This window comes from Ictidomys tridecemlineatus, chromosome 5 (assembly GCF_052094955.1).
Source record: "Ictidomys tridecemlineatus isolate mIctTri1 chromosome 5, mIctTri1.hap1, whole genome shotgun sequence".
In the NCBI taxonomy this organism is placed as follows: domain Eukaryota; kingdom Metazoa; phylum Chordata; class Mammalia; order Rodentia; family Sciuridae; genus Ictidomys; species Ictidomys tridecemlineatus.
Window position 1 is genome coordinate 139841677 of NC_135481.1, and position 18193 is coordinate 139859869.

The following is an 18193-nucleotide window of genomic DNA, read 5'->3' on the forward strand; positions in this document are numbered from 1 at the left end:
CAAGGAAAACAATATTTTAAACTGAATAAAAATTAAAATACCACATATAAAAGTTTGTGGGTACAAAGCAATACTTAGAACAAAGCAACAGTAAGTTTGTAACATTTGAAAACAAGGAAGTTCTCAAATCAGTAATGTAAGCTTCCACCTTAAGAAACTTGAAAAAGAACAACAAACTAATCCAAAGTAAACAATACAGAAAATAGTGGACAGAAACGAATAAGAATATAAAAAAAAATAAAATCAACAATATAGAAAGCTGGCTCCCTAAAAGAATCAAAACTATCAATAAAATGCTAGCTGGACTGAAGAAAAGAAAATTTACAAATCACCAATACTGTCGATCCCAGAAGGAAATGATTATGGATTCTATAGACACTGAAAGACTAATGGAATATTATGAACAACTTTACTATAAAAAATTCATGAAACTACAAACTACTGAAATTTACTCAAGACATAAACAACTTTAATAGCCTTATTAAATACATTAATTCATAGTTTAAAACTTTCTTACAAGGAGTACTCTAGGCCCAGATGGCTTCAGTAGTGAATTCCACTAAACTACCAAATATATAAGAAGGAAATAATACAAATTCTATACAAAATAGAAAATAAATAGAAAAAAATATTTTCTATAGAAAATAAAAGAAAAGGTACATATCTTGTTTTATAAGCCCAGTACCACCCCCTGGAATAGTATTACTCAAGGACATCAATATAAAAATTCTTAACAAAATGTTAGATACATTCTATCAAGTAATATATGTAATAGATCAAGATACTGTGACCAAATGAGTTAATCCCAAGAATACAAGGTTAGTTTAGCATTAAAAAAAATCAATTTACATCCCAAACTCACAAACTAATGATTTAATGATTTTCAATAGATGAAAAAACCTGGAAAAATTCAACATCTATTCATGATTAAAAATCCTAAGAATATTAGGAACAGAAAGAAAATTTCTCAGTCAGATAAGGGGAAACTATATAAAAGCCCTACAGTTAGCATCATATTCTATGGTGAAAAGACTAAATGCTTTCATCTGTGATAGGAAAACAAGTCAAAGATGCACACTTTAATCACTTCTATTTAACATCATTCTTGAAGTTTATAGTCATTGCATGAAATAAGAAAAAGAAATAAAAAACACAAGTACAACTTGTACTCTGACTCTGAGGTACTGGATGAGAGAAATTAAAGCAGGCTCAAATTAATATGAAGAGATACCATGTGTTACTGATCACAAAACTTCAACAGCTGTTAGTTCTCTCTTAAATCACTACATGATCTCAAAATGTTTGGTATTGGTGTACACATAAGACACACAGGTCCATGGAAGAAAACACAACATCTACAAATAGACTCTCATAGAGATAGCTCAATGATTTTGACAAAGATGTCAATGTATTTCAATGGGGGAAAATAGTTATATGAACAAATAATACTTCAACAATACATATGCTATGTCATCCCTAATAGAAAGGGGGATAGTAAAACACCCTATCCCTAAATGCTTCCTTTCTGATCTCAAAGACCCAGCCCAGTTAATGGAACAATGAGAGCAATCTTGGGCCAGAAAGTCCAGAAACATAATATTTTGAAGGACTTGGCTCTCTCTTATGCACACGGGAAATGAAGGTTAACTTAGTGTTAGTTGTAGAGAGCTACTTTTTTTGCACGTATACTGGGACAGTTGCTCCTTGTGATGCTGATCAAACAAACTAACAAGCTAATGCTGATGATGTCACTGCTTCTGCAGCCTATCATTAAGCTGAACTGAGGGATGCATGTCACTTGTCAGACAGCGACCACTGGACAAACTCCATGAGGGAAAGGAGGCACTGCCTGGCAAAACATGATAAGGGACAGAGGTACTATCTGTCAGCTGGTTGACAGTGATCTCTTCTCGATGTAGTCCCTGATCTCTTGTAAGTTTTCCCAATAAATCATGTCTTCCCTGACATGTCTGGGCACTTACTTTGACTGTCTTGCAACTTACTCCACTGCATAACTGGACTGTGAAAAAGATATACACAAACACACAAATAAATAACTCCCTAAAAATCTCAAATTTTATACCATTCATAAAAAATGAACTCAAGGCTCAAGCGGTGGCGCGCGCTCGCCTGGCATGTGCGGGACGCTGGGTTGGATCCTCAGAACCACATAAAAATAAAGATGTTGTGTCTGCCAAGAACTAAAAAAAAATAAATACTGAAAAATTCTCTCTCTCTCTCTCAAAAAAAAAATGAACTCAAATTTAATTACATATGAAAATATCAAAGCCAACACTTTAAAACTTGTAGAGAAAACAGGAATATTTTCTTGTGATATTGGGTTAGGCAAAAATTTATTAAAGTTACACACAAAAGAGAATAAAAAACTGATAAATTCATCTGTATCTACATTAAAATTTGCTCCTCAAAAACCAAATTAGTTAAATGAAAGGGCAAATTACAGGCAGGGAGAAAATATATACAGAACACCTGCTAAAGGACTCTTACCAAGAACATTTAAAAACAAACAAAAAGACTATTAGATTGCTATGACAACACTTTTCAAATAGGTAAAGAACTTGAACATTTCATCAAAAAACAAAAGATATATGAATGGCAAATAAGCATGAGAAAAGATCTAGAAAATCATTGCTTAACAGGGAAATGCCAGTCAAAGTCACTATACAAGTACACGTCCACTAGGTTGTCTAAAATCAAAGACTGATAAAATAAGTGTTGACAAAAATATAGAGCAATTGAAACATGGTGTATGAATGAAAAACAGTATAGCCACTTTAAAAATGATCTAAAATCTGGAACAAGACAGGGATGCCCTCTATCGCAACTTCTATTCAATATAGTTCTCGAAACACTGGCCAAAGCAATTAGACGAAAGAAATTAAAGGCATAAAAATAGGAAAAGAAGAACTTAAATTATCACTATTTGCAGATGACATGATTCTATACCTAGAAGACCCAAAAGGGTCTACGAAGAAACTACTAGAACTACTAAATGAATTCAGCAAAGTGGCAGGATATAAAATCAACACGCATAAATCAAAGGCATTTCTGTATATCAGCGACAAAACTTCTGAAACAGAAATGAGGAAAAACACCCCATTCACAATATCCTCAAAAAAATAAAATACTTGGGAATCAACCTAACAAAAGAGGTGAAAGATTTATACAATGAAAACTACAGAACCCTAAAGAGAGAAATAGAAGAAGAACTTAGAAGATGGAAAAACATACCCTGTTCATGGATAGGCAGAACTAACATCATCAAAATGGCGATATTACCAAAAGTTCTCTATAGGTTTAATGCAATGCCAATAAAAATCCCAACGGCATTCCTCGTAGAAATAGAAAAAGCAATCATGAAATTCATATGGAAAAATAAAAGACCCAGAATAGCAAAAGTAATTCTAAACAGGAAGAGTGAAACTGGCGGTATAGCGATACCAGATTTTAAACTATACTACAGAGCAATAGTAACAAAAACAGCATGGTACTGGTACCAAAACAAGGCCAATGGTACAGAATACAGGACACAGAGACCAATCCACAAAATTACAACTACCTTATATTAGACAAAGGTGCCAAAAGCATGCAATGGAGAAAGGATACCATCTTCAACAAATGGTACTGGGAGAACTGGAAATCCATATGCAACAAAATGAAGCTGAATCCCTTTCTCTCACCATGCACAAAAGTTAACTCGAAATGGATCAAAGAGCTTGATATCAAAACAGACTCTGCATCTGATAGAAAGAAAAAGTTGACTCCAATATACATATTGTGGGGTCGGGCTCCAAATTCCTTAACAGGACACCCATAGCACAAGAGTTAAAAACAAGAATCAACAAATGGGAATTACTTAAACTAAAAAGGTTTTTCTCAGCAAGAGAAACAATAAGAGAGGTAAATAGGGAGCCTATATCCTGGGAACAAATTTTTACTCCTCACACTTCAGATAGAGCCCTAATATCCAGAGTATACAAAGAACTCAAAAAATTAAACAATAAGATAACAAATAACCCAATCAACAAATGGGCCAAGGACCTGAACAGACACTTCTCAGAGGAGGACATACAATCAATCAACAAGTACATGAAAAAATGCTCACCATCTCTAGTAGTCAGGGAAATGCAAATCAAAACCACCCTAAGATACCATCTCACTCCAGTAAGATTGGCAGCCACTATGAAGTCAAACAACAAGTGCTGGCGAGGATGGGGGGAAAAGGGTACACTTGTACACTGCTGGTGGGGCTGCAAATTGGTAAGGCCAATTTGGAAAGCAGTATGGAGATTCCTTGGAAAGCTGGGAATGGAACCACCATTTGACCCAGCCTTTCCCCTTCTCGGACTATTCCCTAAAGACCTTAAAAGAGTGTACTACAGGGATACTGCCACATCGATGTTCATAGGAGCACAATTCACAATAGCTAGACTGTGGAACCAACCCAGATGCCCTTCAATAGATGAATGGAAAAAAAAAATGTGGCATTTATACACAATGAAGTATTACTCTGCACTAAAAAGTGACAAAATCATGGAATTCGCAGGGAAATGGATGGCATTAGAGCAGATTATGCTAAGTGAAGCTAGCCAATCCCTAAAAAACAAATGCCAAATGTCTTCTTTGATATAATGAGAGCAACTAAGAACAGAGCAGGGAGGAAGAGCAGGAGGAAAAGATTAACATTAAACAGAGACATGAGGTGGGAGGGAAAGGGAGAGAAAAGGGAAATTGCATGGAAATGGAAGGAGACCCTCATTGTCATACAAAATTACATATAAGAGGTTGTGAGGGGAATGGGAATAAAAACAAGGAGAGAAATGAATTACAGTAGATGGGGTAGAGAGAGAAGATGGGAGGGGAGGGGAGGGGGGATAGTAGAGTATAGGAAACATAGCAGAATACAACAGTTACTAATATGGCATTATGTAAAAATGTGGATGTGTAACCGATGTGATTCTGCAATCTGTATTTGGGGTAAAAGTGGGAGTTCATAACCCACTTGAATCTAATGTATGAAATATGGTATGTCAAGAGCTTTGTAATGTTTTGAACAACCAATAAAAAAATGATCTAGCAATTCCTTATAATGTCAAACATACACTTACATAAAATATGGCATCTGTCTCATGGGTATTTTAATCCAAGAAAAATCAAAATCTATTTTCACATAATGATGTATACTGACATATTCATAGCAGATTAATTCATAATAGACACAAACTAGAAACAGTTTAAATAGCCAAACTATAGTATGCAATGCAGTAGACTCACAATAAAAAGGACTGAACTTGTGATTTACACAACATAGATCAATCTCAAGAGAATGACGCAAAAAAGTGGGGTGAGGGGCAGACAAAAGATGATCTACTGTACAGTTCTATATACATGATATTTTAGGGAAGGCAAACTGTAATGTCAGAAAGCATATTAGTGATTAACAAGGACTGGACAGGTAGACTGAGTATAAAGGGACAGAAAGGATCTTTTGAACTGACAGATTCCTATACAATGGTGTACTGATTACAGAATTTAAAATTTGCTTAAACACAAGTAAATCTAAACTGATAAAACAAAAAATTATTCCTGTGCTGGGGATTGAACCCAGGGCCTTATCCATGTTTAACCAAGGGCTCTACCACTAAGCTACCTCCCCAGCCCTAACAGGTGAGTTTTATTACAGGCAAATTATATATTTATTAATTAATTAATTTATTTATTTAAAAGTGAAACATAATATAAATTTTAGTCTTAACAACTTCTAAACACCTTAATATCACAACCCCCAATCTCATTAAAACTGAAACACTCAACTGTAATTCTAAATAATATAAATAGGATTATCTAAACAAATTATCATGTAATTGAATGTTTGTAGTGCCAAAACACAGAAACTATGATTTTATTTAATGACCTCTATGAACTCTCTAATTTTCTGATCACTTCAGTGAGAATATATTAAACTACTCGGTTGATAAAGATCAATAATTTTACTAAATATACTGAGTGAAGTGAGGCAGAAAGTTACAAAACATTTTCTAGAATTATAAATAATTGACAACAAGAGAAAAGAATTAAATTACTTACAAGTAACCAAAATGCAAACTTAGAACCATGTGAAACAAAACATTTGCTCATTTCAGCTATTTTACCACTACAGAGAAAAAGGCAGCAGGAGCCAGAGGCCATAACTGTTTCATTTCCTAATGTGTTATAAAATGATGTCCAATATTTGAAAACGATTTTAAATGAAAAAAAAATGTTTTGCAGGAACCCTAGTATTATACAAAAAAATCCTCTCAAAAATTTAAACTAGTTGTGCACAATAAAGTAGTAACCATATACTCATTAACTTCACCAAACCCTACTCACATCTGTCAAAGAAGTGATGCAACAAATTTTCTTAAAGGAAAAAAAAAAAAGATAGATTTTTCTCATTTTAAACTGTATCTCATTTGAAATGGGCCAAGATTTGCTTATGTGAAATAAATTTCTCTGTTAACAGTAAAAATAAGGGCCCAGGCCTATCATATTTTAATGGAATATTATTTTGTGATATAGGAAGGAGTTGCATGAATAGAGCAACAAATTTAGTTAATAGAAATAACAAAACCATAACAATTCTTTAAAAACAGGGTGAAGAATCTGAAAATAAACTACTCTGAATTATAGGCTTGCTCTCTCCCTCTCTGCTTCTACAACCTTCTACAAATTTTGTCAGTCAACATTTTGGGAAAATTTACTAAATTCTACATCTTAGAATTTTTTTTCATCACCTTTTCAATATGAAACTTGTTATATTGTATAACCAAGGTGGGAACATATCCTTGCCTTAAACATGCAATAGACTAATAGAGTCTTTAAGCTTTTCTTGTCATTTAAAGCATTTGTATGTTACAAACAGTGTTCCATATTTAGCAAAATAATACATAATAAATAACACAAAGATGGAAAAAATACAATTAAAATAACATCTCTAAGTGAATACACTATGGAATAAGAACAAATTAGTGTAAGGAAACAATTTTCAATGGGTCTTTTGCATTTTTGCAGGTCTGATGAGCAAAGGCACCAATTTACTGTCTTTTTATTCTAGATTATCTTTCTAAGAATGTGTGCATATCAAACAACCCTGGAAGATAAAATACTGTTTCCTTCTGAAGCAAAGGACAAGCTTTTTTACAGTCTTGTATAATGTTTCCATCAAGAAAAAGGCTTACTGCCCATTTTTTAAACTGTTTTTTTTTTAAAGGTTTGAGTCCTCTCTATTGCCTTCATGGTCCTTGGGAAGCAAAAGGGACCTATATGAAGCCAATATTTATGCTGTTTGCTGTGCAAAGAGTACAGAGGAGTAAGTGAAGCCCCGTGACTGCAGCCAGCAACCATGAAACTGTTAAGACCTAAATTAACTTGTTTGCTTGCAAGGAGGGTGAAATCTCAGACTCATTACAGTTCTTGACAATTAGTATATCCTAGGTTATATTTAAAAATTTAAACATAGTGGCAACCAAAAATCTATTGATAAAATCATAGTTCTGTGATGATAAAAAGCCTGATTCTATTTTTAGTTGAGTGTTTGTACTTGAAAAATCATAGACAACTAATATTACTTTTAATTGTTCTATTGCTTCCCATATTTGCTTTTCTTTTTTTTTGTTTTTTATTAGTTGCACATGACAATACAATGATCTTGACATATCATACATTTGAATCAAATGGGGTGTAATTTCTCATTTTTTCTGAGTGTACAGGTTGCAGAATCACATTGGTTATACAGACATGTACATACATAAAGCAATACTAGTGTCTATTTTATTCTGCTGCCCTTCCTATCTCCCCTTCCCCACCCCTCCCCTCCCATTACTTCTCTCTACCCAATCTATCTCATATTTGCTTTTCTACTAATGTTGTACCTTATGTTTGTTAAATTTATTTTGTAATAATTTGAGGTTGAAGCCAGGAGGGGTAATCCCTGCATCTTGGGAGGCTGAGGCAGGAGGATAGTCAAGTTCAAAAACAGACTTAGCAACTTGGTGAGACTCTGAGCAATTTAGCAAAACTCTGGAGATGTGGCTCAGTGGTTAAATGCCCGTGGGTTCAATTCCTGGTATCAAAATAATAATACTAAATATAATTATATATTATATGTGCATATATTATTATTTTAGGTTGACAGAAAATAGTATAGGCTACTGTAATAACTGCAGGCTTTATTTAGATTTCACTTGCATTTTTACTAATTTTTTTTTCTGTTCCAGGATCTAATCCAGGAAGCCACGTGGAATTTGAGTGTGTATAAGCATTTTAACATGTTTATTATGATGTAATTCACATAACATAAATTTATCCCTTTTAAAGTATAATTCAATGGTGTTAGTATATTCAAAGGTGTGTGATCATCATTACTACCTAATTTTTGAATGTTTTCATCTTGACAAAAAAGAAACTGAGTACCCGTTAGTAGTCTATGCCCCATCCCAGCCCTTTCTCTTAATCCCAGACAACCACAACCTACTTTCAATCTCTACTGATTCACATACTGTGGACATTTCATACAAATGAAATCATACATTATTTAATCTATTTCGAATGAGTTCTTTCACTTAGAATGTTTTCAAGGCTCATCCAGGTTGTACTATGTATTAATGCTTCATTCCTTTTATTGCCAAATAATATTTCAACAAATGACATCTCCAAATTTTAGGTATCTATTCATCAATTAATGGACATATGTGTTGTTTTCACTTTTGTGGCTTCCACGAATAATAATGCTATGAATACTTGCATATAAAATTTTGTGGGGACATATGTTTTCATTTCTCTTACGTGTATACCTAGGAGTAAAAATGCTGGGTTACACATATAAGTTTATCTTTAATATTTTAAGGAACTCCTGGATTGTTTTCCAAAATAGCTGCACCATTTGACAGTTTCTTTACATCCTTGCCAACATTTACTTTTGCCCTTATCTCTATTTTTGATTGTAGTCATCATCATAGGTATGACCGTTTCTTTTAAAGTGGAAAATATTTTCTCCTGGGCACAGTAGTACCTGTAATCCCACTGGCTTAGGAGGCCGAAGCAGGTGGATCACAAGTTCAAAGCCAGCCTCAGCAGCTTAAGGAGGCCCTAAGTAACTCAGCAACACCCTGACAAAATACAAAATATGGCTGGGGATGTGGCTCAGTGGTTAAGAGCCTCTGGGTTCAATCCCCAGTACTAAAACTAATTAATTAAAAAATGGAAAATATTTTCTAACCTATGGTTTACTTTCTAGGAAGGGAAAACACAACGAAGATGCTCATCATGCTCAGATTTTTTTCTTTCCTTCTTTTAGTGAGTCTTAGTAACTTGGGAATTAAGTCCTTGTATGTGAACTATGTTGTATGTAAGGTTCTTGAGAACAGAATCACATCTTTCATTCCATGGTTCTCCTCACTATTAATACGTGGTTCATGGTGGAGGCTTAATGGGTAATCTTTGAATTCATTATTCTCAGTGATTCTGAAGAAAATTAAAAGTGAGAATCTTAAGGATTATACTTACCTCCATTTACTAGTCCCATATAAAATTAGAGGCCAAGGAGGTGAAGTAATGTGACCAAAGCAATAGTTAACTAGTATTCAGAAACAAAGAATCAGACTCAAGTTCCCTTATACTTGTATTTCATGCTCATTACCTACCCATGCAAACGTCTCTTTTTGTTCTTTACCTCAGGATTCAATAGCAACTGCTTACTATATTTTTAATATTAATATTACACTGAATAAATCTGAGCCAGCTACTGTGGTACATGCCTATAATTCTAGCTATTTGGTAGGCTAAGGCAGGAGGATTCAAGTTCGGAGGTCACCCAGCAACTTAGTAATGCCCTAATTAGTGAGAGCCAGTATCAAAATAAAAAATAAAGGGTTGGGGATGTACCTCAGTGGTAATGCATTTGTTGGGGATGTACCTCAGTAGTAATGTTCAATTCCCTGTACTCAACACTGACAGAGAGAGAGACAGAGACAGGAGAGAGAGAGAGAGAGAGAGAGACAGAGAGAGAGAGAGAGAGAGAGAGAGAGACAGACAGACAGACAGACAGACACAGAAAGTCAGTCTGGCAAAGTGTACCTGATAACATCTCCAGCAAAAATTTACTGGAAGACAATGTCACTTATTAATTTAGATTAAAAATATGTAGAAAATAAAATATATTAAAATGAAACTTAAGCTAGGCATGGTGGCACATGCCTGTAATCCCAGTGGCTTGGGAAGCTGAGGCAGGTTCAAAGCCAACCTCAGCAACTTAGCAAGGGCCTGAATAACTCAGCAAGATCCTGTCTCTAAATAAAATTTTAAAAGGAGGTGGGGATGTGTCTTATGGTTACACGTCTCTGGGTTCAATGCCTGGTACCAATCAATCAATTAATAAATACAAATAAAACTTAACTAAAATGCAACTGTGTATATCAATGTTTCAAACATCAAAACAATTTATTTGTTTTGGGGTTGCCTATTACTAGTAGCTATGTTTTTAATCACCAAAAGTTGATTATTAGTAATGTGTTGAGGAGGTTTTTTGACTCTAATTAGATGTCATCTAATTATATATCAGATGATGCACATTTTCAGTCATTTCCTTTTCTGTTTGAAGGTTTAATTTATAAACTTTTAAAAATAAAATCTATACAAAAAAATAGTAGAACTTCAGGTAATTTAGTACTTGTATGCCAGAAAAAGACTAGGAAATCTAGCACAAGACGGCATCTTTCAGAATGAGACTATAATCTTATCTCTCACCCTGCACAAAAATCAACTCAAAATGGAGTAAAGACCCAGGAATTAGACCAGAAACTATGCAACTCCTAGAAGAAAATGTAGAGTCAACACTCCAACTTTCAGTTACAGCCAATGACTTTCTCAATAGGACTTCTAAAGTTCAAAAAATAATGTCCAGAGTTAATAAATGGAAAGGCATCAAATTAGAAAACTTCTGGACATTAAGGAAACAATTAGGAAGGTGAAGAAAGAAAGAATCTACAGAATGGGAGAAATCTTTGCTAGCTATTCTTCGGACAGAGGATTACTATTTAGAATATATAAAGAACTCAAACTTTACACAATCAAATAACCCAATTAATACACAGACAATTAATTAAACAGACAATTCTCAAAAGAAGAAATACAAATGGACAACAAATATATGAAAAAATGTTTAACATCACTAGCAATTAGAAAGGTGCAAATCACTACTACTCTAAGATTTCATGTCACACTAGTCAGAAAGGCAGTCAACAAGAATACAAGTAATATTAAATGCTGGAGCGGATACGGAGAAAAAGGAATACTTTTTACACTGTTGGTGAGATTATAAATTAGTACAACTATAGAAATTAATATAGAGGTTCCTTAAAAGATTAGGCAAGGAACCATCATATGACCCAGCTACACCACTCCTTGGTATTTATCATGAAGAATTAAAGTCATCATACTACAGTGATACATGCATACTCACATTTATAGCAACACAATTCTCAACAGCCAAACTATGAAACCAGCCTAAGTGTCCATCAATGGATGAATGAATAAAGAAAATGTGATATATACACAGAATGGAGTTTTATTTGGCCATAAAGAAAAATGAAATTATGGCATTTGAAGGAAAATGATGGAACTTGAAACCATTATGTTAAGTATAGTAAGTCAAACTCAGAAGGTTAGGGTCATATGTTTTCTCTCCTATGCACAAGAGAGGAAAGAAGAAAAGAAAGATGGGGTAGATCTCATAAAAATCAAAGGGAGATCAAAGGGACCAAGGGGTGGGGGATTAGGAAGGAGGGGGGAAGTGCTGGGGAGTGGTATTGGCTAAATTATATTGTACTGTGTATTGAATGCATACAAATATGTAACAACAAATCACATCAGTATGTACAACTCTAATATGCCAATTAAAAATGTGAGAGAAATAATAAATAAATTAATACAACTACAGAAATCAGTATAGAGGTTACTTAAAAGATTAGGCAAGGAACCACCACATGACCCAATTTTTTAGATGTTGACGGAACTTTATTTTAGTCTTTTATTTATATGTGGTGCTGAGAATCAAACCCAGTATCTTACACATGCTAGGCATGCGCTCTACACTGAGCCACAACCACAGCCTGCTCCCCCTTTAAATCGTAGGTGGACATATACCTTTATTTATTTATTTATTTATTTACGGTGCTAAGGCTCAAACCCAGGGCCTCACATGTACTAGGCAAGTACTCTGCTGCTGAGCTACAACCCCAGCCCAAAAAATACGGCCAAAAACAAAAACAAAAAAAAGGTGGCTTCTTTCTTAAAGTTATCAGCTACAAATTAGTACATCCACAGAGCTAGCCAGCCAGCATTCTTGGAAAACCCATTTAGGTAAGAAACTGTGTATTGCGATGATGTGAGAAGTATAGCAATAGGTAAGATGAATAAATATGATTTTCATTACATTTGCACAAAGGTTCCAGGGTTTAGAAGTCTGGAGAGTCTTTCTTCTTCTTCTTCTTTTTTTTTTTTTTGCAGGAGGTTGGATGGGGGGCGATTATCTGGGATTGAACTTGTGATCCTTTTGCCTCAGCCTGCCAAGTGAATGGGATTATAGGCATGTGCCACTGTGCCCTGCTCTGAAGAACCCTTTTTAATGTAAAATGTTATATTGCCTCCAAAACCCAGGATAACAGATGTATGTATATATAAACATATAAGTCTATGAATTATCAGGCTTAGTGAGATACCTTTATTAACCGTAGCCTGTAGCTTGGTAGATACTGTTTAGAGTGTGAAAGACAACAGATACAGAAATAAATGAAATCTAAAGAGGTAAGTAAACTCCTAGCATAAAAACAATTTCAGGGATTTGAGAAAAGCTCAACAAAAGTAGAAGCATAAAAAAGCAGGCCTTAAAAGTAGGCAGTGTGATTGAGAAAGAGAAAGATGACAATGCAGGAAATTCCAGCCATGTGAACAAAAGTATGAGCAAAACAGTTAAAGCAAAACTCTAGGGCTGGACTTCACAGTTTTTTATATCATGGATTCATTCCATCAAGAATCTAAGGAAAGCCATGGAACCCTTATAAAAGAACATGCATTTGTCACAATCAGGGATTCTGGTGCCCATGAGTATAATCTAGATTAAGGACCTTTGCTTAAATGTCTTTCAGGAGCACAAAAATCCCAATAGTGTCCAAAGGTGTAAACTAAGGAAAGAATAGGAGATATGGCTACAATAAAGTTAGGTTTTATTCCCTACCAAAGGCATTGGTACCCAATAATCATATAAGGAAGAGAGTGAAAGGATCAGTGTTGTACTTGGAAAATAATTCTAGAATGTAGAGATAAAAATAGAATATTGGGGAGTAAGAAAGTATCAGGAACACAAAGACCAGTTAAGAGGAGTCTAAACTAGTCTACTCTAGAAGCAATATACAACTCAACTGGGGAAATGTACTTTGGTGTATAGAAAAAGATGTACATCAAAGAGCTAGTACAAATGGCAGAATCCGTCAATGTAAGAGATAACGTGGGATCAAAGGTCCACAATTAATAGATAAAGGAAATCCAGAGGGGAAGACAACAACAGTACACTCTATTTTACTAAGTTTGAGATGTCAACCTGTCTTGCAAAAGGTTAAAAAACCTTAAGGAGGCTTGAGAGAAGAAAGGTTGGATATAGTTTCACTTGTTGTTGAGTGAATAGGTGAAAAGAGTGTGCCAAGACACAGCACCGAGAATACACACACACACACACACACACACACACACACACACACACACACACACACACACGGTGGCAATCATGTTTGATAATACCTATTTGCAGGGAAGTAGCTTAGAAGTCTTGTATTTGCTGGCTTCTTAGATACATAAGTGGCACAAAAGTATGCATTAACGAAATGTAAATAGAAACCACAATGAAATATCACTTCATACCCATTATGCTAGTATTAAAAAAATTACAGAGTGGAAATAAAAAGTGTTAGTGAGGATGTACAGAAAATGGAACCCTTGTGTGTTACTAGTAGGAATATATAATGGTGCATTCACTATGGAAAATGGTGTGGCGGTTCTTCAAAAACTTGGGAATACACAATTTCTTTATGACTTAGCAATTCTCTACTTCTGGGAGTACAGCCCAAAGAACTGAAAGCAGGGATTCAAACGGGAATTGGTATCCAATGCTTATTATAGTGGCACTATTTGCATTAGCCAAACAATTAAAATGGTCCAAATGTCCACTGACAGATATATGGACAAACAAAATGTGGTATGTACTTTAAAAAGAACATTTAGCCTTAAAAAGGTTACAGTGTGGGTGAACTCTGAAGACATTGTGCTGAGTGAAATGAGACAGTTACAAAAGGACAAATATTGTACAATTCTAATTACACGGGCTACCTAGAGTAGTCAAAATCAGAAACAGAATATAGACTGGTGGTTACCAGGGACTAGAGGGCAGGAGGAATGGGGAATTATTGTTTACAGTTACAGAGTTTTAATTTAGGAAGGTGTGAAAGTTTTGAAGATGTCTGATGGTGATGGTTATACAACAGTGTGAATATACTTAACACTGCTGAATTGTATTCCTAAAAATGGCAAATTTTATCTTTATATATATATTTTATCATGACTTTAAAAAAGAGTGTGCAGCACTGAGAAATATACAAATTTGTGGAAAGTAAACCAGTCAGGAAGCCCACAAAGCCAGAGTCAGAGCCAGTAATCTGAGCCAGATGCTACCAATCATGGTCAATGCCATTAACCAGAGGACAAACTCCATATTGCACTAAGTGTGGAAAGAATGTCAAAACATGTATCAGCATTTTCAGCCACATCCTGTACAACAGCAATACCAAGCATATCGTATTCATTTGTGAAGAATATTGCGATTACTATATAAGTAAGATGCTTAAAAGAGATAAATTGGATTACAAAACATCTCCTCCTCTTCCTTCCCTATTTTAGAATCACTGATGTGGCAGATAAATTTGTCCTACTCTTCGTTCTATTCATCAATAACTCTACAGTTTTATTTTCACTCACACAACCAAGGCAACTTAAAGGCCACACCATGTTGCTCTCTTAGAAACATTTTTAGAGGGTTTCCCAGTAGGCCAGATACAATGCCAGGACATGAGCATGGTAATGCATTTGAAACTTATTAGTATAGGAAATTAAAATCTACCAACTATCTTTTTATTTTATGATGCTTATTCTCATGTCAGGCTCTCTCCCAATATGTGACCTCTAAGATTGAGGTTCTTACACTAATGGATAAGCTGGTCCTTGTACTATCAACTCTCTTTTTATCCAATTCTGTGTGAGACTAGGCTTGGCAAAAGATTCTATCAGAATTAGGAGACACAAAAGGAAGAAACATCAGTATTGGCACTGTTAGCAATCAGATTTTTAAGAGAAAAAAATGAAGGTTATATGATGATGATGAGTGCCCCTGACTCCAAATTTTGCCCTTATGGAATCACTGAGCTATGAATAAAATACGAGATTGGCCACTGACTGAAAGAGAAGGATAGGGGAATAAAGTAGCTGAAAATGTAGAAAACAAATTTTAAATATTGTTATCTACATCTTTTGAAGACAGAGGTCAGAAAAACACATTTTTGGCCTCGATCACAGTTATGATTCTTTAGCTAAAAAAATAATCTAAGTCACTGTTTTTTCTTTGCCCACAGAACTGTCCTGACAAGCAGAACATCCAAAGTTCTGGTGATAACAGTGTGTAAAGAACATGAGATGATAAAAGTAACTTCAGAAAAAATGCCATACCTATCTGGATAATTTTTTCATTCCTGCCATGAAGTCTACGGACCTCTTGTAATGACCTAAACTACACCCACAATGTGTTCCCAACAGTCTGAAAATAGAGCAATACGTATTTTCAGAAGAGGAAAATGTCTTTTGTTTTTGGCAGTGGTTCTGCTACTGTTTATATCTGAACATCCTAATAATACAGCTCATGGTTACACCCAGCCTTCCCAGCCACCGCAGGTACCTATTTCCTCTCCAACTGTCTCAAGAGATCCAGGCAAAGTTACAAGGCTGAACAAAACGGAAGTAAAAACCCACCACCATCCGGACATAGAAGCCAATACTTGAGTCAAAGTCTCTTCAGGGGAATCAGACTACAATCAAGTAGATGGTGTGATTGTCTTCAATCCTTAGCCCCCTTATGTCTTTTTGTTTTGCTGCAAAGTAGAGGCCAATTTTTATTAAAGAATGTACATTTCTCCGGGAAATGAAATTAGAGACAAACTATTTCTTCCGAGCTTTCGCTAATGAGGTTGGTGTTGCCTGCCCAAGCACCACAATGCATAGGGGATTATGTTCCTTTGTAAATATTTTCATTTGATGTATACAACACCATTGCAAATCTCTTAACCACTCAGCTAACACTCTGATTTACTAGTCAAAAAATATGCTGTGGATAAATTATCAATAACATGAAGAATTATGTTACTATTAGTAGTCAGTTTTTTCTAGGTAACAAAAGTTAGGAAATTAGGAAAACAGAAGAAGGCCTGGCTAACATCACTGTGAATTCTATAGTAACAAATTTAGTCATGCATTGCTGACCTCCTTCCTTTCAGTATGTTAGTTTTGCAGGAAGTTTCTGATTCTTGATGTCCTCTAGGAATGCTCATCATGAGCTGAAGTTTAGCTATGCGAAGCTCTCAACACTCACTGACATGTGAAGTCAGTTCTAGCTTCTTGAAGGATGTTGGGAAAACTGGGCATATTGGTTCGTACTAAACCCGGGCCCCTGCCAACAATTAAAATTCTTCCATATTCCTTTTCAGTCTATGATTTGTAGTTATTAACCACTTATAGAACCCAAAGCTAAATATGCATCCGGAAAGGAGAATCAAGGGGTTGTCATATACAAGGAAGAGGAATGTGTTAAGTAGACTAAGGGACAAAGTGGTGGGTGATGACAGAATAGTACCCACTGAAGTTTTTTTACGTATAAAAATTTCTGGAAAGGAGCTAAGACTTTGGCAATGTTGATGGTCAATGATGATACAAGAGCTAACTCATGTGCACATAAAGACCAATGCACCCAGCTTCAGGGAAATCTCTGGAGACAAAAGACCTTCAATGAGACTAACTACACAGAACTGACAAAGGAAGCAGATCAGAATACAAAGTAAGCCAAAGAAAGTACCAGTATAAAACCAAGAATGAGGATTCTGAAGCTAATTTACAGTGAATTATTAGGATGTCAATGGGAGGGATTAGAGTTGCAAATATGAAATACCAAAGTGAAAGGCTCACAATCCAAACCTTGTGATTCTTGGCATATTTTATCTGTGTTCATATATTAAAGTTATCAGTACATTAAACACAATTTATATAACATGAGGCTCATGAATCCATACTTTAAATTTTAAAATATTAATGTACTCAATCAACAAATATTTGTCGAGCTTTTAATATGAATTAAGAGATGTTCTGAGTGCTTAAATATATTAATGAATAGATGAAAAATGAAAAATCCTTAGTACAAAAAAACGAAACTTCTACACATAGGAGTGGAGTGAAAACATGCACATGATCACTTATAAATTTAACTGGTACATGCTCCCAACACACTTATTTTTTTTTTATCTGTACTTTTTTCCCTATTTATTTATTTATTTATATTAGCTACACAGGACATTACAATGATCTTGCCAATTCATACATTTGAATCAACTGGCGTATAATTTCTCATTTTTCTGATTGTACAGATTGCAGAATCACATCCAAAACACTTATTTTATGAACACTGACAGAAGATAGAAAAATTCAAAATGATTTTGTAAAAATAACTGGAGAACACTAATGGATGACAAGGAAGAAATAAATTAATTATGGGGAAAACCTGCTAAATATGACAAAATGAACTTAAATGTTATCATGTTGTCTAAAAAGTGTCACAAAAGGAATTCCCATAATGGGAGAGAAGTGATCAAGGTAAAACTTTGAAGGGTTCTTTCAATATTAAAAAAAAAGTCTATGATAAAAAGCATGGTCTTTGAAAAAGTCTTATCTGGAGTTATATCCCATCACTAATTCTATAATAAGTGTGAAATTCTAGGAAAATTACTGGCTATAGAAATATGATTTGTGTATGTAAAATGAGACAAATATA

At 34.7% G+C, this 18193-nt stretch overlaps 1 protein-coding gene across 14 annotated transcripts in view; it reads right to left on the reverse strand.

Annotated features, from left to right (window-relative positions):
- Akap13 (A-kinase anchoring protein 13) overlaps positions 1–18193 on the reverse strand; it is a 315221-nt gene that overhangs the window by 94751 nt on the left and 202277 nt on the right. The window lies entirely within an intron of this gene.